Source organism: Antechinus flavipes, chromosome 1 (assembly GCF_016432865.1).
Source record: "Antechinus flavipes isolate AdamAnt ecotype Samford, QLD, Australia chromosome 1, AdamAnt_v2, whole genome shotgun sequence".
Classification (NCBI taxonomy): domain Eukaryota; kingdom Metazoa; phylum Chordata; class Mammalia; order Dasyuromorphia; family Dasyuridae; genus Antechinus; species Antechinus flavipes.
Genome location: NC_067398.1, coordinates 711,756,417 through 711,783,630, shown reverse-complemented (window position 1 = coordinate 711,783,630; position 27,214 = coordinate 711,756,417). Strand labels below are relative to the sequence as shown.

The window sequence follows — 27,214 nt, the reverse complement described above, 5'->3', positions numbered from 1 at the left end:
TTTCTTATGTGTTGAAATGTTAACACTAGTTAACAGGATGCTTTCCTGGCTATCACCCCTACCTCCTCCCCAAACATGAAGGTAATGTTGTGAAGGATTATTCTTCCCATTTCATAGATGAGGATGCTGAAGTCAAGAGGACGACATGATTTCCTGAAATTCTCATAAGGAGCAAATGGCAAAGCCAGAATTGGAACTCAGGTCTTCTGGCTCTGAATCTATTATCTCCACCCCCACCTCCCCGCCCCCCACTCTTTCCCTTGGCTGCCTGAGGTAACTCGGAGAGTGAGGGTCACAACCATGACTTATCTGTGAGTTTTATTTCTGCTGCACATAAGCTATGTGACTTTGAGGAACTGATCTCCTTCTGGGGCTCAGTTTCCTCCTTTGTTAATTGAATGATCCTGACCAGGAAGCATGTAAGAACCCTTCCCGCTCCTTTGTCTTCCTTTGACACATTCTCTGACATGATGATGATGTCATTAAGGCAGCAATAGAAATAAGAGCTGACCTTCACACAGCAAGTCACACACACTTTACAGGAACCTCATTACAGTATCTAACAGGTGCCCAGTGTCTCCCTCAGTCAGCACCAATCTATCTGCATGAGTCAGGTGGTAAGCGGGGACTTGGACTTGGAAGTCGAGAAGAGCAGAGTTCGAATCCTGCTTCAGAAATTTACTAGCCTGTGATTCACTGTACCTCTCATACGCTCAGTTATCTTAACTATAAAATGGGAGTGACATTAGTTAGGGCTGTGGTGATGATCAGATCGCATAACTTATATAAAGGGCTTTGAAAACCTCAAAGTTTTATATAAAGGGTGGCTATTAATTTTTTTATCATTCTTATTACCATTACTATTACCAATATCTACTACTACTATTAATATTTCCACTTCTATTACTACTACTAGGACTATTTCTCCTACTACTATTACTCCTGTTAATATTTCTACTTCTACTATTACTATTACTATTACTAATTCTACTACTATCATTAGTACTTCTCTTACTACTACTAGAACTATACTACTATTATTGCTAATTCTACTACTACTCCTATTTTTATTTCTATTGCTACTGCTAGAACTATTTCTATTACTGCTATTAATACTACTACCACTACTAAAACTATTTCTACCACTATTGCTACTACTATTTTGTTTCTACTACTATTATTTCTGCTACTAATATTTCTCCCATCTTGACATCCACTTAGAGCAAACCAACCCATCACTTTGTTTTGACTGAAGCCTCCCCTGCTGGTGATTCTTTCTTCTTGCTCAGACTACTCCCTCCCCCCCCCCCCCTTTTTTTTTTTTTTACCAGGTCTTGGATTTACAGTTTGAAGGGCTGTCAAAGGTCATCTAGTACAATTCCTTTATTTTATAAAAGGGAAGCTGGGGTCCAGAGAGAAGACATTAGCCCAAGATCATTCAGCTAGTCAATGGTTCAAGTAGAATTTGAACTCTAATTCGCTTACTCCAAATCTGAAGTTTCTTTCTCTGTACCACAGAGGATTACTCCATCCTAGAGCCAGTAAGGCTACTTACCCCCAACTACTTATTCAATCAGAGACCAGTATGAAGAGGAGGGCAGACAGAAGGATAGAATTCAACAGTGATAGCTGGTATTTAAAGGGGACTTTAGAATTGGGACAGAACTTTATTTCAGGTGACCTTCACAACTTTTTTAACAGGTAGGTTTGTTATTTTCATTTTATAGTTGAGAAAAAAGAGACTCAGAAGCTAGGGAATCCCCCTAGACTCATATAGGTTCCAAAGACCAAAAGTAAGATTCTCTTTGAGATTTTTCCAGATGCTTTTCCAGATAAGTTCTGTCCTTTACCTATTCTATCCTATTGATGCATGCCATAGGACCTGGGTTCAAATCTCATGCTTATTATTTCTTAGTAACACAGCTACCCTCCCTGGGGCTCAGTTTCCTCAACTGTGCAGTTGGACATCTGTACAATTGGGTTGGATTAAATGGCTTTTAAGACCCTTCCGACCTTAAATCAAGCATCTCTGTGATTCTATGATCCCCATTAACCAGTTAATAAGTATCTGCATAATGGAGGGAAGGGTAGAAAGGAAAGGATGTCTTTTTTGCCCTAAATAATTAAAGGATGGGAAAAAAGAAACTGTGCAAAGAGATCCAGGGTTCATGTACTGTACTCCTTCTATGCCTGATGCTAGCCCATAAGCCACCTGTTCCAGTCTCCCCCTCCAAAGCCCGGATACACAAAGAGGAGGGACCCCAGTATTAAACAGCAAACTGCCTAATTGTAAATGAAGTGTCTGTGAATGCTGGGAAGAGCAGCCTAGTAATCTCATTTAGTGCAAACTGAGCAGTTGGAGTGGAAAGATTTCTCTGGCGGCTTCTGGGGAAAAACAGAGGCAGAGGAACAGCAGGGGAGGCTTCAGTCAAAACAAAGTGATGAGTTGGTTTGCTCTAAGAGGATGCCAAGCTGGGAGAAGAGAGGTCATTGCTGGGCAGCTGATGGCTCCTGGTACGCCTGCATGGTGGCTGCTGGGACAAACAAACATGGCGCTCGGGAAGAGTGGAGATGTAGCGGTACCCAAATCCACTCATAGTGAGGGGGATTTACTTTGTGACTGAACTGATCAGCATCTTACTAGGTAGTGGACCAGGCTTTAATGCCCCAGCTAAGCCACATGTGGTTAAACGCCCTTCAAGATCTCGTTCTTCTTATGGAGTATAAGCTCCTCAAGGGCAGGCATTGTCTCAGTTATGTAACTTGCAAATACTTGCTTTGTATATATGTTTGGTTACTGCCTTCCCCGTTAGATCAGAAGCTCCTTGAGGGCAGAGACTGTCATTTGACCCTTTTTGTATCCCTGGTGCCTTGCGCAGTGTCTGGCATATAATAGGTGCTTAATAAATGTTTGTTGTTGAGCCGGTACAATGCCTAGCACATATTAAATACTTAGGAAATTCTGGAGGAGCATGTGATGTAATGGAAATGATTTTGATTTGGAATCAGGAAGACCTGAGTTCACTATGGCCTCAGTTATTTACAAATTGGGTGATCTTTATAAAGACTTCAGATCGCTCTGTTCTCAGTTTTCTCATGAAACAAAGGAGTCCAAATCAGTTGTATCTAAAGTCCCCCCCCCACCACCTTTTTTTTAAAGCTCTAAATCTATGATCTCGATTACTTGCTGATTGTAACACCCAATTGGAAGGAGGGAAAAATGGTGAGAAAACTTTTTTGTTGTTCAATTGTTTTCAATGCTGTTCGACTCTTTGCGATCCCATTTGGGGTTTTCTTAACAAAGGCACTGGAATGGTTTGCCACTTCCTTCACCAGTTCATTTGATAGATGAGGAAACTGAGGCAGACAGAGTGAAATGACTTGCCCATAATCTCAGAACTACTAAGTGTCTGAAGCTGGATTTGAACTCCTGAGGAGAAGTCTTTCTGATTTCAGGCCCAGTGCACTGTGCACCCTGACGCCCCCTAGCTGCTCTGGATTGAATATTTATGATCAGATTTCAGAAGAGGTAGATACAAAGTGCTCTCTGGGAATTATGGCGCCCCCTAGCTGCTCTGGATTGAAGTCTCACAATCAGATTTCAGAAAAGGTGTTCACAAAGTGCTCTCTGGCCACTATGGCGCCTCCTAGCTGTTCTGGATTGAAGTCTCACAATCAGATTTCAGAAGAGGTGTTCACAAAGTGCTCTCTGGGCACTATGGCGCCTCCTAGCTGTTCTGGATTGAATATTTATGATCAGATTTCAGAAGAGGTGGACACAAAGTGCTCTCTGGGCACTATGGCGCCTCCTAGCTGTTCTGGATTGAAGTCTCACAATCAGATTTCAGAAGAGGTGGACACAAAGTGCTCTCTGGGAATTATGGCGCCCCCTAGCTGCTCTGGATTGAAGTCTCACAATCAGATTTCAGAAGAGGTGGACACAAAGCGCTCTCTGGCCACTATGGCGCCTCCTAGCTGCTCTGGATTGAAGTCTCACAATCAGATTTCAGAAGAGGTGGACACAAAGTGCTCTCTGGGCACTATGGCGCCTCCTAGCTGTTCTGGATTGAATATTTATGATCAGATTTCAGAAGAGGTGGACACAAAGCGCTCTCTGGCCACTATGGCGCCTCCTAGCTGCTCTGGATTGAAGTCTCACAATCAGATTTCAGAAGAGGGGGATGCAAAGTGCTCTCTGTGCACTATGGCGCCCCCTACCTGCCCTGAAGAACCTTTAGAAACAAAGTCACAGAGGAGATAATTTAATATAGCCCCATAGGGTGCATGCATTTGAGAGTTGGATGTTACCTCAATAGTCATCTACTCCAACCACTGAATTCTCCCATCTCTCCGACATGTGGCCATTCATCCATCTCGTGTATGAAAACCCCCAGTAAAGGAGAACTTTTACCTTGCTTTCTTCCAATGCCTCAGTTTCCCCAGCTGTCAAATGAACATAGTTATCTTTTTTACTCTCAGTTTCTGGAGACTTTAGGAAAGATGCTCTGTGGAAAGTTACCACTAACAATACAGCATTTATCCAGTCTCTGAGCACCATTCTGCGCCTTGCCTCTGTGTATATAAGGTAAGAGACATTCCTTCAGACATCCTTTGCACTTGGGACTCTTCCTCGATGAAGTCTTAGTTTTCAACAGCAACCCAGGGTCTTTTTTTCTTATTTTTTTATTTTTTTGGTAATGTTGCAGTCGCCTCACTATGAGTCCTCAGGATGCAGCTGGCTTGGAGGAGGAGAAACACATTCGTCAGTCTTGCCACAGCATGACACTTCTGGGAGGGGGGACTTTCCAGCGTGAGCTCAGCAATCACAAGCTAAAAATAAATGACACCAAAGGGGAAATTATGAAGAAAATCCTCATAACACTTAGTCAATTTTCTTCTCTTTAATTTGAAGAGGTCAGAACAAAATAGGAATCATTATCTCAGTGTAGTAAAAACAACCCAACAGAGATCTCTATTTATTAAGCAGGACAAGAAGTCCCTGGGGCTCTTGCTCGGCTTAACCCGAGTTTTCCTGTTCTTCGACTTTCCTGGAGTTGCTGGCTGTCACAGAAGGGCTAAAAAGCTGCTCACATGGCTGCTCATTGGGCCTTTGGCTCAAAAGAATCAAGAGTCCAAAGGGAGCTTAGAATCACAAGGTTGTCATGTAAGCAAGTACTTGGGGACATTATTATGGAACATAGATTGTTGTAGCTCAGAGGTATCTTAGAACAGAGATTGTTAGAGATGACAGAGTTTGGAAGAACCTTAGAACACGGAATATCAGAGCTGGGAAGGAACTTCCAGGACGACAGAACTGGGAGGTCCCTTAGAACAGAGGATGTCAGGGCTGAGAAGGGTCTTAGAACAAAGCTGGAAGCTATCTTAGAGACCATCTAGTCCAATTACTTTAAAACACAAAATGTCAGGATTGAAAAGAACCAAGAATCACAGATCACAGAATATCTTATGTAAAGGGAACATCGAACCTAAAAATGTCAGACTTAGGAGGGCTCTTTTTGTGGCCATTTTGATCTCATGATTTCCTTGATGAAGGACACACCTAATAGGGAATCAGTCTTTACCAATGTAGCCCTGGAACTCTTCTTTAATGAGAGTCTAAGAGATTTGCCTCGGGACACTAAAGCAGTCAATGACTTACCCATGAATCACAGTTTATGTCAGAGGAAGCCCCTGAACTCGGTGTTCCCTGATCTCCAATCCTCTATGCAGTCTACTTCATTTCATTTCCTAGAACTTCATATCTAGGAAAAACTTTAGAAGACAAATTAATAGAATGTTCAAATTATAAAAAAACCTTAGAGACTACTTGGAACAACTTTCTAAGTTTTACAGATGAGAAAACTGAGGAATCCAGAGGAGGCTACTCATTCAAACTCAGGCATTGAATTATTACTATCAGATGCATGATTATTATTTCCCAGGTCTTCTCAGATCACTGCTCCTGCTGCATACTTCTGGGATTTTATGGCAAAGACATTAGTTCCCTCAACATAAGAACTAATTCTCTTAAACTTATACATCTTTTTGATGTAGAGTTTTGCTGTAATGGTATTTGTCATCATAAAAAAGTAAAGCTATTTTTAGTGAGAAAGCATATGTTTTTTTTTTTTTTATTGTTTTTTTTTTCTTCGAATTTCACCTGACCTGAGAGAATGACACTGGCCAGCAGCCAGTCCCAGTCCTGGATTGCTTCCAACAGGTTCAGAAAACATTTTTCAAATCCATCACTTCTTTTTCCTCATTAGAAAATGTAGGACTGAGGCTATTAGAAAATGTGGTATAAATCATTAGGCACAGCTGGCCAGTGTCGGGAACTGCTCACCATAGTATCCCAGGCCTAGAGGACCTTGGATGCTTGCAATTTTCTCTCTTTTTCTGAGCATCCTTAATTTCCTTCAAAACTCAGCCTGGGAGTTTCCTTTACCATGGAGCTGTCCACGAACTCTAATACCCATAAACTAACTTTAAGGTTTGCAAAACATGATGTGTATTATATCTCAGTGGATCCCCCAAACTGATAGGAGGTGTCATTATTCTCCCATGTTATCGATAGAGAAATTGGCATGGACAGAAGTCAAGTGACTTTCCAAGGTCACAGAGCTATTAAGTATCAAGTCTTCCTGACATCAGATATGGAAGTCTATCTACTTTACCACTTAGCTGTCTTAATCCCCACCCCTTGAGTTTTTACTTTTTTTCTAGTCTCAGATTTTCTAGAGACCTCTTACCTTGACATCTCTTATGTCACCAACACTTAGAACTTACTGTCTATTTTTAAAAGATTAATACCATATTCCTGGGAGCAGAGTTTAAGTTAATGCCAGATCCCTTCCTTGGGAGTGTGGAGGTTTTGTTTCTGTCTTTGCATCCTGGATGTCTACATTTTAGGGTTTTTTTTTTTTTTTTTGATGATGTTAAGTGATTGCAAAGCATGAAATAGCACTTTCTTCAAACAATTGAAAATGAATATCTCCCAGAGGGAAAGAAAGACGCATCTAGTGGGATATGAGCAGGCTGTAATGCATGAGAGACTACAAGTTATGAAATGAGAAGCAAAAGAAAGGATAGCATCAATATACTCAGGCAATCCAATGTCCATCTTTACACTTTTGTACAATCTGTTTCCATTTCCTGGGATTCTCATCCTCTTCAATTCCATCTCTCAGCATCTCTGGTTTCATTCAAGGTTCAACTCAAAGAGCCCCTTCTTTCTGCAGAAAGCTTTTCCCAGTTCCCCCAGTTACTAATGCCCACCTTCTTTTCTAAGATCACCTTCTCTCTACTCTGTATATAGTTTATATACACTTATTTATATGCATGTTACCTCTCCTATTTAGATATAAGCTCCTACATCAAAGTCATTTAAGCAAAATTCATTGTAGTGACAATGCATTGACTTAAAAGAGGGAATTTTTTTTGAAGCAATACTATAGACACAAATGGAGGAAAACATAAACCTGACTCCCATAACAATAAATGTGAATGGATAAAAGAATTCAATAAAATGAAAGAAAGTGACAGAATGAATAAGAAAATGAAAACCCACAATCTGTCGCTTACCAAAAACACATCTAGAAAGCACAGACACACATAGAATTGAAACGAGAGATTCAAACAAAATTTACTGTGCATCTGGTATATGCAAAAATTAGAAGTTGCAATCATGGTCTCAGAAGAAGGGAAAAATAAAAACTCACTCTCAACAGGTGACAACCCAAATTACCTTTACTTAAAGGAAACATAGAAAACGAAATAATGAATATTAAATAACAATACGCCAATTTGCAAATCACATATATTCATAAATAAAAATAAAACAATTAAATTATAAGGAAAAGCAAATAGTAATGAAAAATAGGAGTAGACTTTAATGTTCTGCTCAAAGTTAGATAAATGTAATAGGAAGATAAAAATAGGGAAAATAAAGATCTAAATAAACTGCTGTTAAATTTAGAATAAGAAGGTTTATGATGCTTCAGAATGGGATAACAAAAGAATATACATACTTTTCAGCACTATATATATATATATATATATATATATATTTTTTTTTTACAAAAGTAGAGCATGCAGGGGCATCTAGGTAGTGCAGTGCATAGAGCACTAGCCCTGAAGTCAGGAGGACCTGAGTTCAAATCTGGTCTCAGGTACTAATACCTCCTAGCTGTGCGACCCTGGGCAAGTCACTTAACCCCAATTGCCTCAGCAAAAAATAAAAGATAAAAATAAAAATAAAAATAAGTAGAGCATGCATTATGGAGAAAATAAATTGGAATTAAAAGTTTAAACACATATATGTGATAAACTGATTTTTTACACACAATCATGTAATGAAATAGTAATTAATCCAGGAGTACAAATAAAAGACAGGCCTAAATGAAACCTTAATGATTAAAAAAAAAAAAAAAAACTAGATAAAAGAAAACCTCAGAGACAATCAATAACTATGTGAAAGAATTAAAACTGATAAGACTTCACCCAGGAATTTCTAAGATTCAGCTAAATCAGTTCTCAGGAGAAAAAAAAAAAATATATATATATATATATATATATATATATATATATATATATATATATATATATATATATATATATATGTATATATATATACATATAGCCAAAAAACACACATCAACACAATGGAAAATACAAGAACATTAATGAACTAAACAGGCATCTAAAAAAATCAGGCCAACAAGTCAGCCCAAAAGAAGCTCAAAAAGAGGAAATCTTGAAAATTAGAAGGGGGATAGCTAAAGTACAAACCAAATGAACTGATATCCAAACTAATAAATAGTGTGTATAAAAGACTAAAAATATTGATAAACACATAGGCAATCTAAGTAAAAAAAGAAGTTAGAAAATTAAATTAATACTTTTTTAAGGAACAAAATCAAATCACAGCAAACCTGGAAGACAGAAAATGATCAGAATCTAGAATACACAATAATATGCTTGAATATAAGCTTCTTGAAGACAGGGACTAATTTTTTTTTTGCTTTTTTTAAATGCTCAGTAATTAGGGTAGTGTCTGGAAGATAGTAAGTACTTAATGATTATTTATTGATTAATTGTTTGCATAATTAAATTGAGGATGTAATTAATTGGGGATAGGCCCTGTGTTTCTTTGGTAACATTGCAATATGAGAATAATTCAAGAAAGACCTCCAGCATTATCCATGGACCTTCTACTCCCTTCCTATCCCATAGCAGGCATTTAGAAGCATATTAACAGAAGATGAACAGGAAGGCCAAAAATCTAGATGTTTGAGGGGACCAAGATAATGAATGAGATCACAGATTTACTGGATTATTAGAATATCTCCCAGCACTTAGCATAGGACACTGTACATAATAAGTGTTTATAAAGAACTGTTGAATTGAATTAGAATAAAAGATTTGTCCAATTCAGATTATTAGAAGAGTTGTTCATAGAAATATGGCATATAAGATTCATAGACTTTTAGAAATGGTTCAGACACAAAGCTTATCTTGACTAGGAACAAGTGTATGTGCATATGTGTGTATATATACACATCTACTTATATGTGTGAGTGTATTTATATTTCCTTATAATTGGGAATTATACTTTATTTTTCTCTATATTTTATACTTCTTTATACTTCTCTATATTTTGCTTTATCCATCTAAAAACATTAGTCTGAGGAGGGGCCCACTGTCTTGCCCACACTGCCAAGGAGAACAAGGACACAAATCCTTTCCCTTCCATCCTTGACAAATAGTCATCCAAAACTCTTGAATAGTTTTCCTGATAAGGATAAGTATTCACTAAATGATTCTATTCTACTTATATGTACTTCTAATTCTTAGAAAGTTCTCTCAGCTTGTAATACACATCAAGTCCTGAATCCAACTTATTTTATTCATATAAATTAACCAGCACACAGAGGAAGTCTGTCTTTCTTCAAAGTGGTTTCATGTTTTGTTCTAAAATTGCTAGGATATAATGGGAACCAGGTGAAAGATTACCATAGTAAAACAAATAGATAGCTCTGGAGTCATGGACACTGAATGATTAAAATTATTACTATGCTGTGTTTTTTCCTACTTCTAAGTTAAGCTCTTTGCAAATGTGGTACCTTGAACAATTATTTATAAAAAGGAAGGAAGGAAGGAAAAAAGAAAGGAAAAAAAAAGGAAGGAAGGAAGGAAGAAAGAAAAGAAAAAAAGAAAGGAAGGGAAGGAGGGAGGGAGAAAGGAGGGAAAGAAAAAGGTAGAGAGGTAAGGATTCATTTAAGCCTATGCCTTTTGTTCCTTACTCATAAAATGTGGAAATTGGATGAGAGGACCTCAGGGGTTTCTTCCATCTTAAAATCTATGACTTTATAATTCTTCTTTGGAAGAAATAAGGAAAAAAGGGAAACCAAAACTGGAAATGCTTTCAAATCCATAAACAATAGAAGAAAGCAGCAATGGCTATAATAATCTTAGGAGCAAATCCTAGCTTTTGAGACTGACTGAGCTTTGAAAGCCATGTAGATCACAGAACTGAGGCACAGAGAGGTGGCAAGGACTTGTCCAAGATTACAGAGATAAGTTAATGCTAGAACATAATTCTCTTTTATAAATAGCTCTCTCAAGTTCAGAAAGCTATTTCATCTTAATTGCCTGGCAAAGGATGTAGTGAAAGGAGGAGCTTCTACATTTGACAGATAAGGAAACTGAGGTTCAGGAAACTCAAATGAATTGTCCATAGTCATGCCAATATTAAAGGTCACAGCTCTTTTTCCTTCCAAACAAATATATTTGTTATCAAATGAAAAAACCTTCTTAAGCTATTTTTTCCATCTTATTTAATAACTTGTGTACTTTCCTCCCAATTCTTCCCCTTTCTGAACATTAATAGTACAAAGTCCATAATCCAGACTTGCAAAACTTCTGTCATCTTTGACTTCTTTCTGTTTGTCCCCTCCCCCAATCTATTGTTGTTTTGCCATTTTCTTTTTTACCTCATCATGCATCTTCATGCACCAAGGGTTCCCTGTCAGTTCTAAGACATTCAAGGCTCTTCAGAAGTTTGCTTCTTCCTACTTTTCCAGTTTTCTTCCACCTTCTGCCCCACCAGGGCTCTTCAATCTTGCTGTTAGTTTTCCATAAGTTCCTCAGGATGCTCTAGCTCCCAACTCCAGGAATTTGCATGGGATTTATCTGGAGCCTAGAATGCTCGGGCCACTCACCCTTCCTCCTGGATTCTTTGAGTTTTTCCAGGTTCCTCTCAAATCCCACTTTTATAGGTTTTTTTTTTTTCCCAGTCTATCTTGCTGCTAATGTCTTCCCCTTTCATATGATCTCCCATTTGCTTTGTTTATTATTTTATAGCTACCTAGTTATCTTGGTTGTTGCCCTTGCCATTAAAACGTAAGCTTCTTGAGTGCTGAGCTGAGATTTTGTCTTTCTTTTTATCCCCCAGTGTTCGGTATATGGCTTGGCACATAGCTGGTGCTTAATAAATGCTAGTCGATTGACTAGTTGATGTGTCTATGAGCTGAGAAAGGTGAGCTAAGACCTCAGTGGTCTTTTAATTAATTTTGGACATGAAATATTCCAGCACCCTGCACTACTTTCAGAGCCCGACACACAGGGGCCTCTGCTCTTGCATCAGGCAGCTGGCAATGTTCAGCAGAGTTTTAAAAAAAATCACACTTTTTTTTTCCATTTGCACTGATTTGCATATTAATAGTCTGCATATTAAACAACTACTTCAGAGGGTGGGCGGGCTAACTAATGCAGCCTGGTCTCCTCGATTTTTTAACTCAATTTGCCTCATCCATATTCCAATGACTTTGGAGATTTGTATTCAGCCTCCATTGAAGTGATCCAAGCCAGACCTAATTTGCACTGCCCTCCCATTAATCCAATTAATTAGCCCCATTGATGCCGGCTGCCTTTGTGAGAGCTTCCCGGCTGGTGCTGCTAATGAAAGCCCAGAATCAGAGGGAGTAATGGGGAAACCAAAGAAGTGTTTGACCCCACTGCCCCCCACCACAATGCCACCCTTTGGGGCCTGGATGCCCAGCTCACCCAAATTAGAGACAATCGTCTGGAATCCCAGTGCTGAGAGGAGGCTCGGCCACTTTGGACCCCAGGCCTCCATTGATCTGTATTATGATGTTTATTATAAGGGTGGGAGGAGCTGGCTGAGGATAAATAGTAGAATCAGGAGATTATTTTCCTGGGGCCTGGCCCACTGTACTTAGTGGGTGGCTTTCCCTGGGATGTTAGTTGATCTGGAGTATAGAATGATGTAGCTGAAAGGGACATTAGGATATGGAGCATAGAATGTTGTAGCAAGAAAGACTGTTCCAAATTAAAATGTGGAATATTATGCCCGAGAAGGATAGTCAGATACAGAACACAGGGGGGAAGGCTCGGAAGGCTCTTAAATATAACATAAAGAATGGTAGAATAGGAAGGGTTCACATAAAAAAAAAAAAAAAAAGATGTCAGAGATTTTAGTTTTAGCACACAGAACAAGGAGTGTTTGAATTGTAAGTGATCTTAGGACATAGAACGTAGGAAAAAAAAAATTGCTGAAAGGGGCTCAGAACATAGAATGAATATTTTACTAGGGAACTATTATTTGTTGTGAGAATAAATCAATCATACTGAACTAGAGAACTATTAATTACCATGCTAAACTAGATAACCATTGTCTTATCGATTCCACTGAGTTAACAGCTTGTTGTAAGAATCCTTGCCTAACCCTTACCTTAACCCTTTATAGGAGAAGTAACAGGGAAAGAGAAAAAAAAAAAAGATTTAAGACAAATAAGGAGGAAATGCTGCTGATGATTTGAAGAGATTTGAATCAGGGAAATACATCAGAGAGTGAATTTGAGGAGGAGAAATTTTGGAGAAAAAAATGAAGAAAATCTGAATAAGAGCAAGTCTAATTTTAGGTTGAAAGAACATAAGGAGAAAGAACAATTCAAAAAGACAAAAGATGAGTAGGGAATAAAACTCAATGAGGTAGACTCAAGAAGAAGGCAAAGAGGGTTGGCCAGACCAGACAAGAAGAGTTAAAAAAAAAAAAAAGAGTTAAACAGATGTGAATCTAAGATGGCAAAGTAAAGGCAGGAAGTCACCCAATCTCTCCCCCAAACCACTCCAAATTCCTTTAAATAATGACTTTAAACAAATTTTAGAGCATCAGAACACTCAAAAAACATGGAGTAGAACATTTTTTTCAGCTGAAGGCAACTTAGAAAGTCAGTAGTTCTTTTTTTAGTGGCAAGAAAGTGGAAACTAAGTGGATGCCCATCAGTTGGAGAATGGCTGAATAAGTTATGGGATATGAATATTATGGAATATTATTGTTCTGTAAGAAACGATCCACAGGTTTCAGAGAGGCCTGGAGAGAATTATATGAATTGATGCTAAGTGAAATGAGTAGAACCAGGAGTTCATTGTACACAGCAATAGCAAGATTATACAATGATCAGTTCTAACGGACGTGGCTCTCTTCAACAATGAGTTGATTAAGGCCAGTTCCACTTGTTCAGTGATGCAATTCCAGTACAGCCCCAGCCCTGATATTAGGACTAGCACACTAGAACTTACAGCTACCGTAGGGTAGGGACACTTCTACCAGCTCCAGGCCAGAAAAAGTACTTGTGATCAGATTCCTAGAAGGATTTCTGAAAACAGTTGCACCAAACCTCTGAAGTTTGGGATAGTACACCCTTCACCCTGGAAACAGAACCCTACTTTAACAAAGAGTAAAAAGCTAAATAAAAGGCTATGAAAATGAACAGACAACAAAACACGGTTTTGACCACTGAAAGTTATTATGCTGACAAGGGAGATCAAAACACATGCAGAAGATGATCAAGTCAAAGTTCCTACATTCAAAGCCTCAAAGAAAAATAAGAATTGGGCTCAGGCCATGGAAAAGCTCAAAAGGGATTTTGAAAGTCAAGTAAGAGAGATAAAGGAAAAATTAGGGGAAAAAAATTGAGAGTGTTCCAAAAAGAAATACCAAAAGCTAATAAGGAGAAAAATGCCTTAAAAAGCAAAATTGGCCAATTGGGAAAGGAGGTACAAAAGTTCACTGAGGAAAATTTTAAAAAAGTTTTTAAAATATTAAAAAATAGAATTGAGCAAATGGAAGTTAATGAATTTATGAGAAAACGAGATATAATAAAGCAAAACCAAAAGAAAATGAAAAATAAGAAAAAAAAAAAGGAAATATCTCATTGGAAAAACAACTAACCTGGAAAATAGATCCAGGAGAGATAATTTAAAAATTATTGGTCTATGTGAAAGTCGTGACCAAAAACAGATCCTGCACATTATCTTTCAAGAAATTGTAAAGGAAAACTGTCCTGATATTCTAGAACTAGGGGGTAAAATAAAAATTGAAAGAATTCATTGATCATCTTCTGAAATGAAAACTCCCAGGAATATGAAAAGCAAATTCTGGAACTCCCAGGTCAAGGAGAAAATATTGCAAGCATAGTAAAGCTACAGTTAAGGTAACATAAGCATCTTCTACATTAAAGGACTAGAGGACTTGGAATATGATATTCTGGGGAGAAATGAAGTTACGATTATAACCACGAATCACTTACCCAGCAAGACAGTATAATCCTTCAGAGGAAAAGGTGGTCATTCAATGAAAGAGAATTTCCAAACATTCATGTTAAAAAGACTAGAGCTGAATGGAAAATTAGATTTTCAAATACAGGAGTTTGGGAAAGCATAAGAAGGTAATCAGGAAAGTGACATCATAAAGGACTTAATAAGGTTTATCAGTTTACATTTCTACATGGGAGGATGATACTTGTAACTCATTAAAACTTTCTCATTATTATAGCAGTTAGAAGGAGTATAAATAGACAGAGGACACAGGTGTGAGTTGAATTTGAAAGGATGATAATTTGTTTTAAAAAATGATGAAATTAAGGGGCAAGAGAGGAATGTACTGAAAGGGAAAGGGAGAAGTGTAAAGATGCAAATTATCTGTCATAAAAAAGAGGCAAGAAAAAGCTTTTACAATGGAGGGAAACAAGGAGAAGAGAGGGGGAGTGAGTGAACCTTACTGGTTCTAAAAGGAAATAACATACATACTCAATATGGATATATAAATATATATTACCCTGCAGGAAAATTGGAGGGGAATGGTATATGGGAAGGGGGAAGGGTAATAAAAGAGGAAGAATATAAGGGGAGGAAGTGTTCAATAACAAAATACTTTTGAGGAAGGACAATATGAAAATAGAGAATAAATGGGAGAATACAGTTAGAAATGTTAGTTAGAATGCTAGTTAGAAATAGTAATTATAAAAAGAATTTCAAAACAAGTTTCTCTCATAAGGCCTCATTTTTCAAACATAGAGGAAACTGAGACAAATTTATTAAAAAAAATAAGAGCCATGCTTCAATTCATAAATGATCAAAAGATATGATATGTGCCCAAAGGGCTCTAAATTCATAAATATTCTTTGACCTAATAACACCACTACTAAGCATGAATACCAAAAGAGACTTTTAAAAAATGGAAAATGGACTATATATACAAAAAATATTTATAGCAGTTCTCCTCAGAACAAAAAAAAAAGTAGAAATTGAAGAGATGCCCATCAATTGGAGAATGGTTCAATAAACTGTCATAGAATATTATTATTCTATGGGAAATGATGAGCAGGATGTTCTCAGAAAAAAAAAAATCTGGAAAGTCCTCCATGAAGTGAAATGTAGTGTATATAAAGTAATAACAATGTTCTGGGAATGACCAGGTGTAAATGACATACTATTCTCAGAAGTATTACTATGTTCTATATCCACGACTATTCTAAAGGATTTATGATGAAAAATCCTATTCATACCCCAGAGAAGGAACTGATTGTATATGAATACAGATTGAAGCTTTTTTTTTTTCCTCTCTTTCTCTCTCTTTTTTTAAGGGTTTTTATTTTCACCAGTGTGGGAGATCTATGTTTTCTTTCACAACTTGGCTTTTATAGAACTTTTTGCATAACTTCACATGTGGTTTCTTAATTGTGGGTGAGGATAAGGGAAAGATAAGGGAGAGTGATTTGGAATACAAAAAAATTAAAAACAAATGTAACAAAAAGTTTTTTTCAACATAATTTGGAAAAAAATATTAAATGAATAGATCAAATATTAAAATTTGGTATTTATTGGTATTTACTCCCCCAAAATTTATTTTGTATCTATTTGGTATTTACTCACCAAAATTTTCAGCTAGGAAAGTTGAAAAAGGAAGTTGAGTGGGATTGTCAAGCAGTAATGTTTTAAGCAAGTGCTAAGATTGAAGTATAAATGACACTCCCTTACCCCAGTGACTAAAGAAACCAACTGATCATTCAATAAGAACAAGAAGGGCTCTGAGGGAGAGGACAAGAGACATGATCCCCCTGTTGAGATGGCAGAGAGTGAAAGAGTATTACACAGAGGAAAAAATGAGAATCTCTAATCTTGCACATTTAGAAATTTAAAGCACTTCCTAAAGAGAAAAAAAAGCTGAATTATTTGAGAAAAGTGGAAGCTGTTTGTCCTACAAAGAATGAGTTATCACCCATTAAAAGTCCAGAGAGGTTAAAAAAAAAGAAAGAAAAAATACAGAAGATGGAAACAAGACCATATAACTAGAGGTGAATATGAGAATAAGGCATGGTCCTATGTTATGGGCCAGAACTCTGTACTTAAAACAAGGATTCTTACAAGGTGCTAGCTCAGTGGAATTGATAAGACAATGGTTGTCTAGTTTAGCATGGTGATTAATAGTTTTCTAAGTTCAGTATGATTGATTTAATCTTACAACAAATAATGCTTTCCTAGTGATATAATGATTGGTTTATACTCAGTGAAGAGCATATAAGCTGGGACAAACTCAGCCAGGGTCAGAGCCAGATTCATTTACTTCATCTCACCACTGTGGTGGCTGGCCTCCTGCACTTCTCCCACTGAAACCAAGGCCGGTCTGAAAGGCTCTTCAGAAAGCTGGCCTGAACTCCAGGCAAGAAAACTAGATTGTGAAGGAGAAAATAGAGGATTTGGACTTTAACACCTGGCTATTCTTGTGGTGATTACTCAAATGAAAGGAAGGCTGCTCCAGAGATCTCCAAAAAACCACCAAGAACACTACAATCCTGTGAATATAGAGTCAAGAAACTTAAAGCTCTGAAAAAGCTGATGCTGATAGAATAAGCTAAGAACCCCCCAAAGATTTGTTTCTCTCTCTCTTTTTTTAAATGTTATTATAGTTTTCTTTTTGTTAGGGCAAGGGAAGAGGAGGATAGCAAGGAGCAAAGAGTATCAAATTGGGTATAGGACTTTTGCTTGGAAGTATCTTTGACATGGACGAACATTAGACATTTGAAAACACAGAGATTATAGAGCTAATAATCAATTTTCATTTTATTTTTGTGTTCTCTGCAATGGAAAATGGATGCTGGAAATGAAAGAATGGAAAGACATTAATAGAGTTGATACTCAAAATACAGAAGGAGATGGCAAGAGAATATATGGAAAATGATGGGAAATAGGAGAAATGCCACAAGATTGCATAATGGCAAATTGTAATGTTCTCTGTTTCAGTTATTCTGGGGTCTCTGGGAGAAACCTTCTTTCAGTAATTTCTACATGCAATCTCCCCTATTAAATTGTCAGCTTCTTGAAGGCAGACAATGTATTTTTGACTTTCTTCATCTCGCCAGAACTTTGTATAGGACTTGTCACATAGGGAGAGAGAGAAGCAATAATGCCTAAGTCCAAACTCTTGAGCTGATAGAGACAAACCTGGGTCAGAAACTTATAGAAATCATTTCAGGAGAACAGTGAACAATCTTCCTCCATAATCACATCACTATGATACAACATCAGTGTAGAAGCATTGAAAGTTTGCAGGTGTCCAGCCTGAGCCATGAACATAGAAAATAAAAATAAAAAAAAACACAAAAGCCCAAGCTAGATGGTTCCCCCAAAGCAGTTTGAATACAAGTCTAAAAAGAATCCCTAGAAAAGTAAACACAACAGATAAAGACAGAGTAAAAAGTGATTTTAAAGAAGAGAAGCCAAAGTGGTGGAGAAAAGGCAATACCTCACCTGAACTATTCCCCCAAACCCTCCAAATACCTTTAAATAATTTCATAAAATAATTCCTAGATGGGGTAAACTAATTTTTCAGCCAAAAATAACTTAAAGGTTGGCAGTTAGAATTAACAAAGCTAATGACTTTATGAGAAATCAAAATACAATAGGACAAAATCAAAAGAATGAAAAAATAAGAAACAAAATAATTCATTGGAAAAAACAACTGACCTGGAAAATAGACTCAGGGGAGATCATTTAAGAAATTAGTAGACTACCTGAAAGCCATGATCAGAGAAAAAAAAAGCCTAGCTCTCATCTTTCAAGAAATTATCAAGGAAAATTTCTCTTATAGTCTAAAAGCAGATGATAAAACAGAAATGAAAAGAATCCACTAATCACCTCCTGATAGATATCCCAAATTCCAGGAATATTGTAGCCAAATTTCAGAGTTCCCAGGTCAAATATTGCAAGCAAGCAGAACAAAACAATTCAAGTATTGTAGAGCCACAATCAGGATAACATTTATTATTATTATTATTAAAGATAAAAGGGCTTAAGTATGATATTTCAGAGGGCAAAGGAGTTAGAATTGCAACCAAGATTCATCCACCCATAAAAACTAAATATAATCCTTCAGGGGAAAAACTGGCTATTCAATGAAATAGAGGACTTTCAAGCATTCTTGATGAAAAGACTAGAGCTAATAGAAAATTTGATTTTTAGATACAAGACTCAAGAGAATCATGAAAACATAAATAAGAAGATAAACCTAAGGGATTTAATAAAAATAAACTATTTGCATTTCTATATGAGAAGCTGATATTTGTAGCTCAAGAATTTTCTCATTATTAGGGCAGAGATTTGAGGGAAATACATTTAGTAATCATAACTGTGAAAAAAAAATTAAAGCAAGTTCCTCTGGCAAAGGCCTCTTTTTTCACATATATAGAGAACTGAGTCAAATTTATAAAAAATAGAACCTATTTCCCAATCGATAAATGATCAAGAGATATAAAGTTTTCTGGTGAAGTAATCAAAGCTGTCTACAATCATATGATAAGGTGTTCTAAATTGTTATTGATTGGAAGAATGTAAATTGAAACAATTCTGAGGTACTATATACCTATTAGATTAGCTAAAAGGACAGAAAAGGTGAATGATAAATGTTGGAGGGGATGTGGGAAAAATGAGACATTAATGCAAATGTTGGTGGAGTTGTGAATATATTCAACCATTCTGTAGATCAATTTGGAACTCTGCCCCAAGAGCTATAAAATCACATATAACATTTGACCTACCAGTATCACTATTAGATCTGTATCTAAAAAGAGATTATTTTTAGAAAAGGGAAAGGACTTATATGTTGGAAATATCTACAACAGCTCTTTTCTGGTGTCAGGGGATTGGAAATTGGAAGGGTGCTCATCAATTGGTGAGTGGTTGAATAAATTGTGCTTTGTGATTAGGATGGGATACTGTTATGCTTTAAGAAACGATGAGCAGTATGCTCTCAAAAAAAAAAAAAAACAACTAGAAAGATATCCATGAGTTGATACAAAGTGAAATGTAATGTGTACAAAATAACAGCAATATTGTAAGATGATCAGCTATTCTCAGCAATTCTTAGCAATACAATGACCTAAGACAACTCTGAAGGACTCAAGATGAAGAATGCTATCCATCCTCAGAGAAAGTATTAATGGTATCTGAATACAGTTTGAAGCATACATTTTTTTTTAATTTCATTTTTCTTCTGGGCCTTTTTTTGGTCCATGTTTTCTTTTAAAACATCACTAATATGAAAATATGTTTTGCATGACTAACATGCATAACATATTGAATTTCTTGCCTTCTCAGTGAGAGAAGTAAGGAAGGAGCAAGGGAGAGAATTTGAAACTCAATATTTTAAAAATGAATGTTAAAATTGTTTTCACATGTAATTGAGAGGAAATAAAATAATAAGTAATTTTTAAAGCGATTTTAAAAACCAAAGGAAAACAGTAGAGGAAAAAGTGGAAAAGATCCAAGAGCTAAGGAGAATAGCTATTAAAAGAGAATTCACAGCTTAGGCAAAAAGGAGAAAGACCTTACTGAAGAGAATAACTCCTTGAAAATTAGAACTGTACAAATGGAAGCTAATGCTTCCATGAGACATCAAGAAATGATAATAAAGATAGATAGATAGACACACACACACACACACAGAGAGAGAGAGAGAGAGAGAGAGAGAGAGAGAGAGAGAGAGAGAGAGAGAGAGAGAGAGAGAGAGAGAATTTCTACAGTGCATAGTACAAGATGCCAGGTACTATGCTAAATGCTATCCATTTGTTATGCCATTTGATCCTCAGAACAAACTGGAGAAGTATGTACTATTATCATCTCCATTTTAAAGATAAGGAAATTGACAGGAGCTAACTAGCTTTCATAGCTAATAAGTGTCTGAGGCAAAAGTTGAACTCAAGTTTTTCTGTCTCCTGATTTGGCACTCTCTCTATTATATCACCTATCTGAGAAAAAATAAGAGAAAATGTGAAATATCTCACAGGAAAAACAACTGAACTTGGAAATAGAGTAAGGAAAAGATAAATTATGAATCGCTGGACTACCTGAAAGCTTAGAACAAAAAAGAGATTAAACATTATATTTCAAGAAACTGTAAAATAAAATTGTCTAGATAGCTTAGAATCAGTGGGAAGGGTAGAAATTGAAAGAATCTACTACTCACCTTCCCAAAGAAAGCCCCATATGACAATTCCCAGGAATATTATAGCCAAAATCCACAGCTCTTAGATAAAGGAGAAAATATTGCAGACAGCTAGAAAAAATTATCAAAGAGCCATAATCAGTATCATACAAAGCCAAGCAACCACCCCTATTAAGGAGCAGAGAGTTTAGAAAACGAAATACCAGAAAGCAAAAGATCAAGGCTTATAACCAAAAATAAAATTTACCCAGTAAAATCAAGTATAATCCCACAGGGGGAAAATAGAGCTTACTGATGAAAAGATGAGAAAATATGACATACAAACAAGTCATAAAAAGAAGTATTAAAAAATATACATGAGAGTGAGATCATAAGGGACTAAACAAGATTGACCTATTTACATTCTTCTATGGGAGAGATGGTACCTACAACTGTTCAGAACTTCATCATTACTGTGGGTCATACATGTAATTAGACAGAGGGCCTGAGAAATTCTATTGTGTTTGAATTATCTCAAAATAAGATTGAAATGGATAGGAAAAGGAATGTACTGAGAGAGGGAGAAAGAGAGAAGAAAAGTGGGATAAATCATCTCACATAAATGGAGCACACAAAGAGAAGTTTATTATAACAAGGAGGAAGAAAATAGATGTTAAAGTAGGAGACAATACACATATACACCTTTAGGTACAGAATTATATCTTACCTAACAAAGAATATGAAATAAAGGAGTTAAGGAAAAAAAAGAATAAGGAAAGTAGATTCAGGCAAACATTAGTCAGTAACAAAACACTCTTAAAGAGAGGGTAGGAAAAAAGAGAACATTAAGAAAATAAAATGGAGGAAAATACATGGCAATTATAACTGAGAGTTAGAATAGAATAATCTTAACCACAAAATGAATGGGAAGAGTAAAGTGGATTAAAAATTAGAATCCAAAAACATTTTCTATGCAAGAAACACATTTGAAAGATATATACTCACAAAATTAAAATAATGGATTGGAGCAAAATCTATTATATTTCAATTAAAGTAAAAAAAAAAAAAAAGCAGGGAAAGCAGTTATGATCTCAGACCAAAAAAAAGGGGAGGGGATAAAACCAGACTTAATTATAAGAGATAATCAAGAAAACTACATTTTACTGATAAGTACCATATATTAGGGCTTCTTAAACTTTTTTCCACACATGATCCCTTTTTTACCCAAGTAATTTTTACATGACCTTAGTCCCTAGTTATATAGATATACAAAATAGGTATACAAATCAAATATTTACTGATAATAAATCATAATTTTGTGACCTTTCCCACATTCAGTTATGTGGCCCCATATGGAGTCATGAATTAGTTTAAGAAGCTAAGTCATAGGTAATAGATGAACATTGGCACTAAATAAATATGCACCAAATGGCACAACATGTAAATTAACAAAAGTTAAATGAACTATAGGAAGAAATTAAAAACCAGTAAAATTGTAATGTAAAGGAACTCAATTTACTTTTCTCAAACTTGGATAAATTGAAACAAAAATTAATAAGAAAAAGTTAAGAACCTGAATACAGTCTTAAAGAAGTTAAGCATGAGAGATCTCTGGAGACTAGTTAATGGGAATACAAAGAAGTATAATTATGTCTCAGCTGTATGTGGCAAATTCACCAAAAAATGAGTATATATTAGGAAATAAAAATCTTGCAAACAAATATACAATAAGTTTATACACAATAAAGAAGCCTTAGAACAGAGTCTGGCAGAGATAGAAAGGAATTTAGGACATGAAATGTCAGAATAATGCGGGTCTTAGAACATATATTGTCAGAACTGGGAGGGACCTTGCAACATGGAACAGAGCCAGGAAATACTATAGAACAGAGAATGTTAGAACTACAAGGAGTCTTAGAACATAGTATTTCAGAGTTAGAAGCTTTCAAACAATTCCATAGCCAGGAAGGATTAGAACATAGAATATTAAGGCAAGGGGACCTTAGAACATAGAACATGCAATATAATTGAGGAAAATAAATTGTTGGAAATTACCCAACAAGTTGGGTCATTTTTATGTACAGGACCAGAGATGAATTATATAATTTATCTATGTCTAGAGATGATCACCTCCAGAAAAGTGACCATGAGGCACAATATCTTATGGAACATTAACTACTCAGAAACACATCTCTTAAATGAGGGAGGATTGTGTTGTGTGTTGATGATACTATCAAATTCATAAGTCATTGTAATATTGATACAGGTTAATAGAGTGGTAAATAAGATCACAGAAGGGTAATAACTGACATAAGGCATTCAAGTAATGAATAGAGAATCTGAGACTAGTATGTGTTCCTTGGACCAATTTAATCTCTCTAGAGGCCCCTTTTATTGGTATTAGTAATCTTTGTCTTGTATGTTAAGTCAGAAAGTGTTGGATTCACTACTAGGAAGATATGGATTCAAAGATCACTATCTATGTCCAGGTCACAAATGGTGGAACAATAGTCCCTATGGTTGGAGATTCTCCAAACACCGTAGAACTATTACTAGAGAGTACCCCATCTCTATAAGTCTTTAAGCAAAGATTTGATGGCTGACATCTTATAGGCAATATAGCAAAGAGAAAGAGGAACTCTATATATCTGTAAGGGACTTTAAAGTATAGAATACCAGGGATGATCAGTGTCTTTAGAATAGGGCATGTAGGATGTGAGGGCTGCGAGAGATCTAAGAATGTGGAACATATGGGAAAATGGGGGAACTGGAAGGAAACTGAGACATTACTTGGTACATTTTACAGGGAAATAAACTGAGGTATCAGAGCTGGTGAAAGAAACTGACATGATTGTGATGGCTGGAGTTCTATGGCACCTAAAAATTTGTAAAAGGCTTCACATCTCATTTGATTCCTACATTATTGGAGTGAGGAAAGTGCTTTTGTTACCTAGGTAGAAGTAGAGGGTATCATAATGCACAGAATTCAGGGTCAGTTTAAATTTGGTTTCTGATACTTCCTGGCAGCAAAAGCCTGGACAAGTCACTCAGCCTTTGCCTGCCTCAGTTTTTTCAGCTGTACAATGAAGATAATGACAGCACTAATACTTAGTATCCTTCCTTCCTTCCTTCCTTCCTTTCTTCCTTCCTTCCTTCCTTCCTTCCTTCCTTCCTTCCTTCCTTCCTTCCTTCCTTCCTTCCTTCCTTCCTTCTTCCTTCCCTCTCTCTTCTTCCTTCCTTTTCCCTTTCTTTTTTCTTTCTTTCCTTCCCCCTTTTCTCCTTTCCATCTCTCCTTCCTTGCTTTTACCTTTTTTTCTTCCTTCTTTCCTCCCTTCCTCCCCTTCCTTTCCTCCTCTCTGCTTCCCTCCATTCTTTCTTTTCTTCTCCCCAGCCAAAGTTGTTTTGTGATTATTTTGTATATATTTTTGTGTTTACTTATCTATGTATATTTTGTTTCCTTCTGCAGGTATATATAAACGTCTGGAGGTCAGGGACTTTCATTTTATCTTTGTATTCCCATTGCTCAGCAGGGTACTAGTAGAAAGCACACATTAAATAATATGCCAGGCCCTTGCTCATCACTGGACACTAAGCACAGAAAAATAAGATAAAGCCCTCTTGCCCTCAAACTTCTGAACCCCCTTCTTTGCCATTAATGCCCTCTTCAGAAGATTTAAAGTAGGCAAACAAAAAAAAAAGCCTTGTTTATGAAATTTGTAAAGATATTGAGCCTTTTAAAGTAAATTCGCCGTTGACTTTTGTTGAAGGCTGGAGTGACATTAGGCAAATTTTTGTTATTATTATATTATTATATATTATATATATATTATTATATTACATAGTGCTACTTATATGCCAGGAATTATGCTAAATACTTTATAAACATTATCTTCATTGATTCTCGCAATTACCATGTAAGTTTGCTGCTATCATAATCCCCATTTTACAGATTAAAAACTGAGACAAATTGAGTTTAAGTGACTTATACAGGTTCACATACTTACTAAGTAAGGGTCTGGGGCTAGATTTGAACTCAAATCTTTATCATTTCAGATCCAGTCTTCTATCTACTATGCTAACCCATGTGTCCTTTCTGTCAGTGCCCACTGTCACCTGGTATCTGTCCCTTGGTATCTTGACTGGCAGGTTGATGGAAATAAAAAGAGAAGAACAAAAAAAGTCCTGCTTTAAACCTCCCCCTCCATCATTACCTCTTCTGACATTGCAGGGCCTTGCTCCCACCCCCAGGTTCTCCTTGGCCCTGATGTGAGAATTGCCCTCCGGAGGAGCCGGGGAGGGTTGCCCGGCCTCGGTGCAGTTTGGTGCCCACTTACCAATGACCGCTGAGCAGTGGATCGCCCCACCAGCAGGCTGATGTCTTGTGACACAGCACAAATATGCATTCCCTTGCAGAGGAGAGGGTAAGGGAGCTCGTTGGAAATATTAAATTAAGCAGGGCAACAGCTGAGAATAATCTGGTTTTCTGCTCCACTGCTTACAGCTTGGTGGGGAGTTGGAGGTGGCAGGCCAGTTCCTGTTTGGTCTCTGGTTTCATTCTGGGATCTGGAACCCAGAGAGGGAGGGGAGCTGGCTTCTTCTCCCGAATGGAATGTGGGGCTGGAGGGGGCCCCAGTCTTGGATGTCAGAATGTTTCCTGAAAAGGACATGGTGAGAGGGGGGGGAGCTAGAGCAGGAAGCTGGGCCCAGTAAAAGAAAGCTCAGAGACCTCTCTATGGCTCCCCTTATTCAGCATACTTCCCAGCTTGGAAAGTGCTTCCTAGGGATAAACAGAATAATTTGTTGTTAAATCGTTCCAGTTGTGACTGAGACCTCCTGACCCCATGGAGGGGAGAGGGCATTTTTGGCAAAAATACTAGAGTGGTCTGCCATTTCCTCCCCTGGTTGTTTTATATTTGGGAAACCAAGATAAAGAAAGTGAAGCAATTTGCCCAGGATCACACAGCTAGTAGGTATCTGAAGTCAGATTTGAACTCAGGAAGATGGGGTGTTCCTGACTCCAGGACATGCTCTCTGTCTGCTGAACCACTTTGTTGCCCATTAAACTCTCTCAGATTCTGGATTATGAGCTGGAAGGGACTCTCGATGCCACTGTAGCTCACTCCTTCATCCTTGAGTCTAGGAGAGGTTAACTTTTTGTCCAAGGTCACCCATCTGAGAAGTGCTCGAGGAAGAATTTCGACCCAGGTCTGCCTGACTCTAACCCCAACCATTTTTCTACCATCCCATCTCATTGCCTCAGTTTCTTATCTACAAGCCAAGTGACTTGCACTCCTTAAGGATCTTTCCAAATTCTATTTCTCCCACACCAGAGCATCACAACAGACATATTTTAGAGAATTCTAATGGAATTGCTGCCTCTGGGACATCAGGTTAGTGATTTCATCTCTCAAACAGCAGTTTCTTGTCCATAAAACGAACCCATTAGCAAGTGGTAAAAAGTCCTGAGATGTGGTACGTCTCCAAAGAGTCACACATGGTAGGCCGTGCAAACAATGAACAAGGAAAGGGAGGTTTCAGAGTCTGGACATATCCACCTGGGGGGTGATAGATTCGATTATAGCCATCACTCAACAGTGAAATGGAAAGGAAAGCTTGGAGAAAGGACAGTTTCCTTTTGATGTCGACACAATAGAATGTCAGAGATGGAAGAAGTTTTAGAAGAGGAAATGGCATGGACGGGAGGGGCCTTAGAACAGGGAATGTCAGGGCTAGGAGGGGCCTTAGAACAGGGAATGTCAGGGCTAGGAGGGGCCTTAGAACAGGGAATGTCAGGGCTAGGAGGAGTCTTAGAACAGGGAATGGAAGAGGAGGGATCTTGAGAATATAGAATGTCACAGCTGGAAGTGACCTAGAAACATAGAATCTGGGAAGGGACTTAGAACAGGGGATGTCACAATTAGAAGTGATCTTGGAACCTAAAATGTCAGGTTGGAGGGGTCTTAGAACAGGGAATGTCAGGCTAGGAGGGGCCTTAGAACAGGGCATGGCAGGCTAGGAGGGGCCTTGGAACAGGGAATGGCAGAGGAGGGATCTGAGAACATAGAATGTCACAGCTAGTGACCTAGAATCTGGGAAGGGACTTAGAACAGGGGATGTCACAGTTAGAAATGACCTTGGAATCTAGAATCTACTTGGAGAGGACTTAGAACAGAGAATGTCAGAGGTGGAAGAGGCCTTAAAACAGGGAATGGCCCAGCTGCAAGTGATCTTAGAATATAGAATGCCAGTTTGGAGGGATCTTAGAACATGGAATGTCACAGCTGGAAGTAACCTTGGAACAATGAATGTAAGCTGAGAAGGATCTTAGAATGGGGGATGTCAGAGCTGGGAGGGGTCTTAAAACAGTCAGGGCTAAAAAAGGCCTTAGAACAGAGAATGTCACAAATTGAAGTGACGTTGGAACACAGATTG

At 37.4% G+C, this 27,214-nt stretch overlaps 1 long non-coding RNA gene across 1 annotated transcript; it reads right to left on the bottom strand.

Moving 5' to 3' along the window:
• Positions 1 to 3,745: 3,745 nt before the first annotated feature.
• On the bottom strand, positions 3,746 to 25,324 carry LOC127545626 (uncharacterized). The gene is made up of 3 exons (XR_007949696.1): positions 25,117 to 25,324; positions 20,825 to 20,914; positions 3,746 to 4,830 (listed from the first exon to the last, which is right to left on the bottom strand). It is a non-coding gene; the product is annotated as an uncharacterized LOC127545626 (long non-coding RNA).
• Positions 25,325 to 27,214: the final 1,890 nt, after the last annotated feature.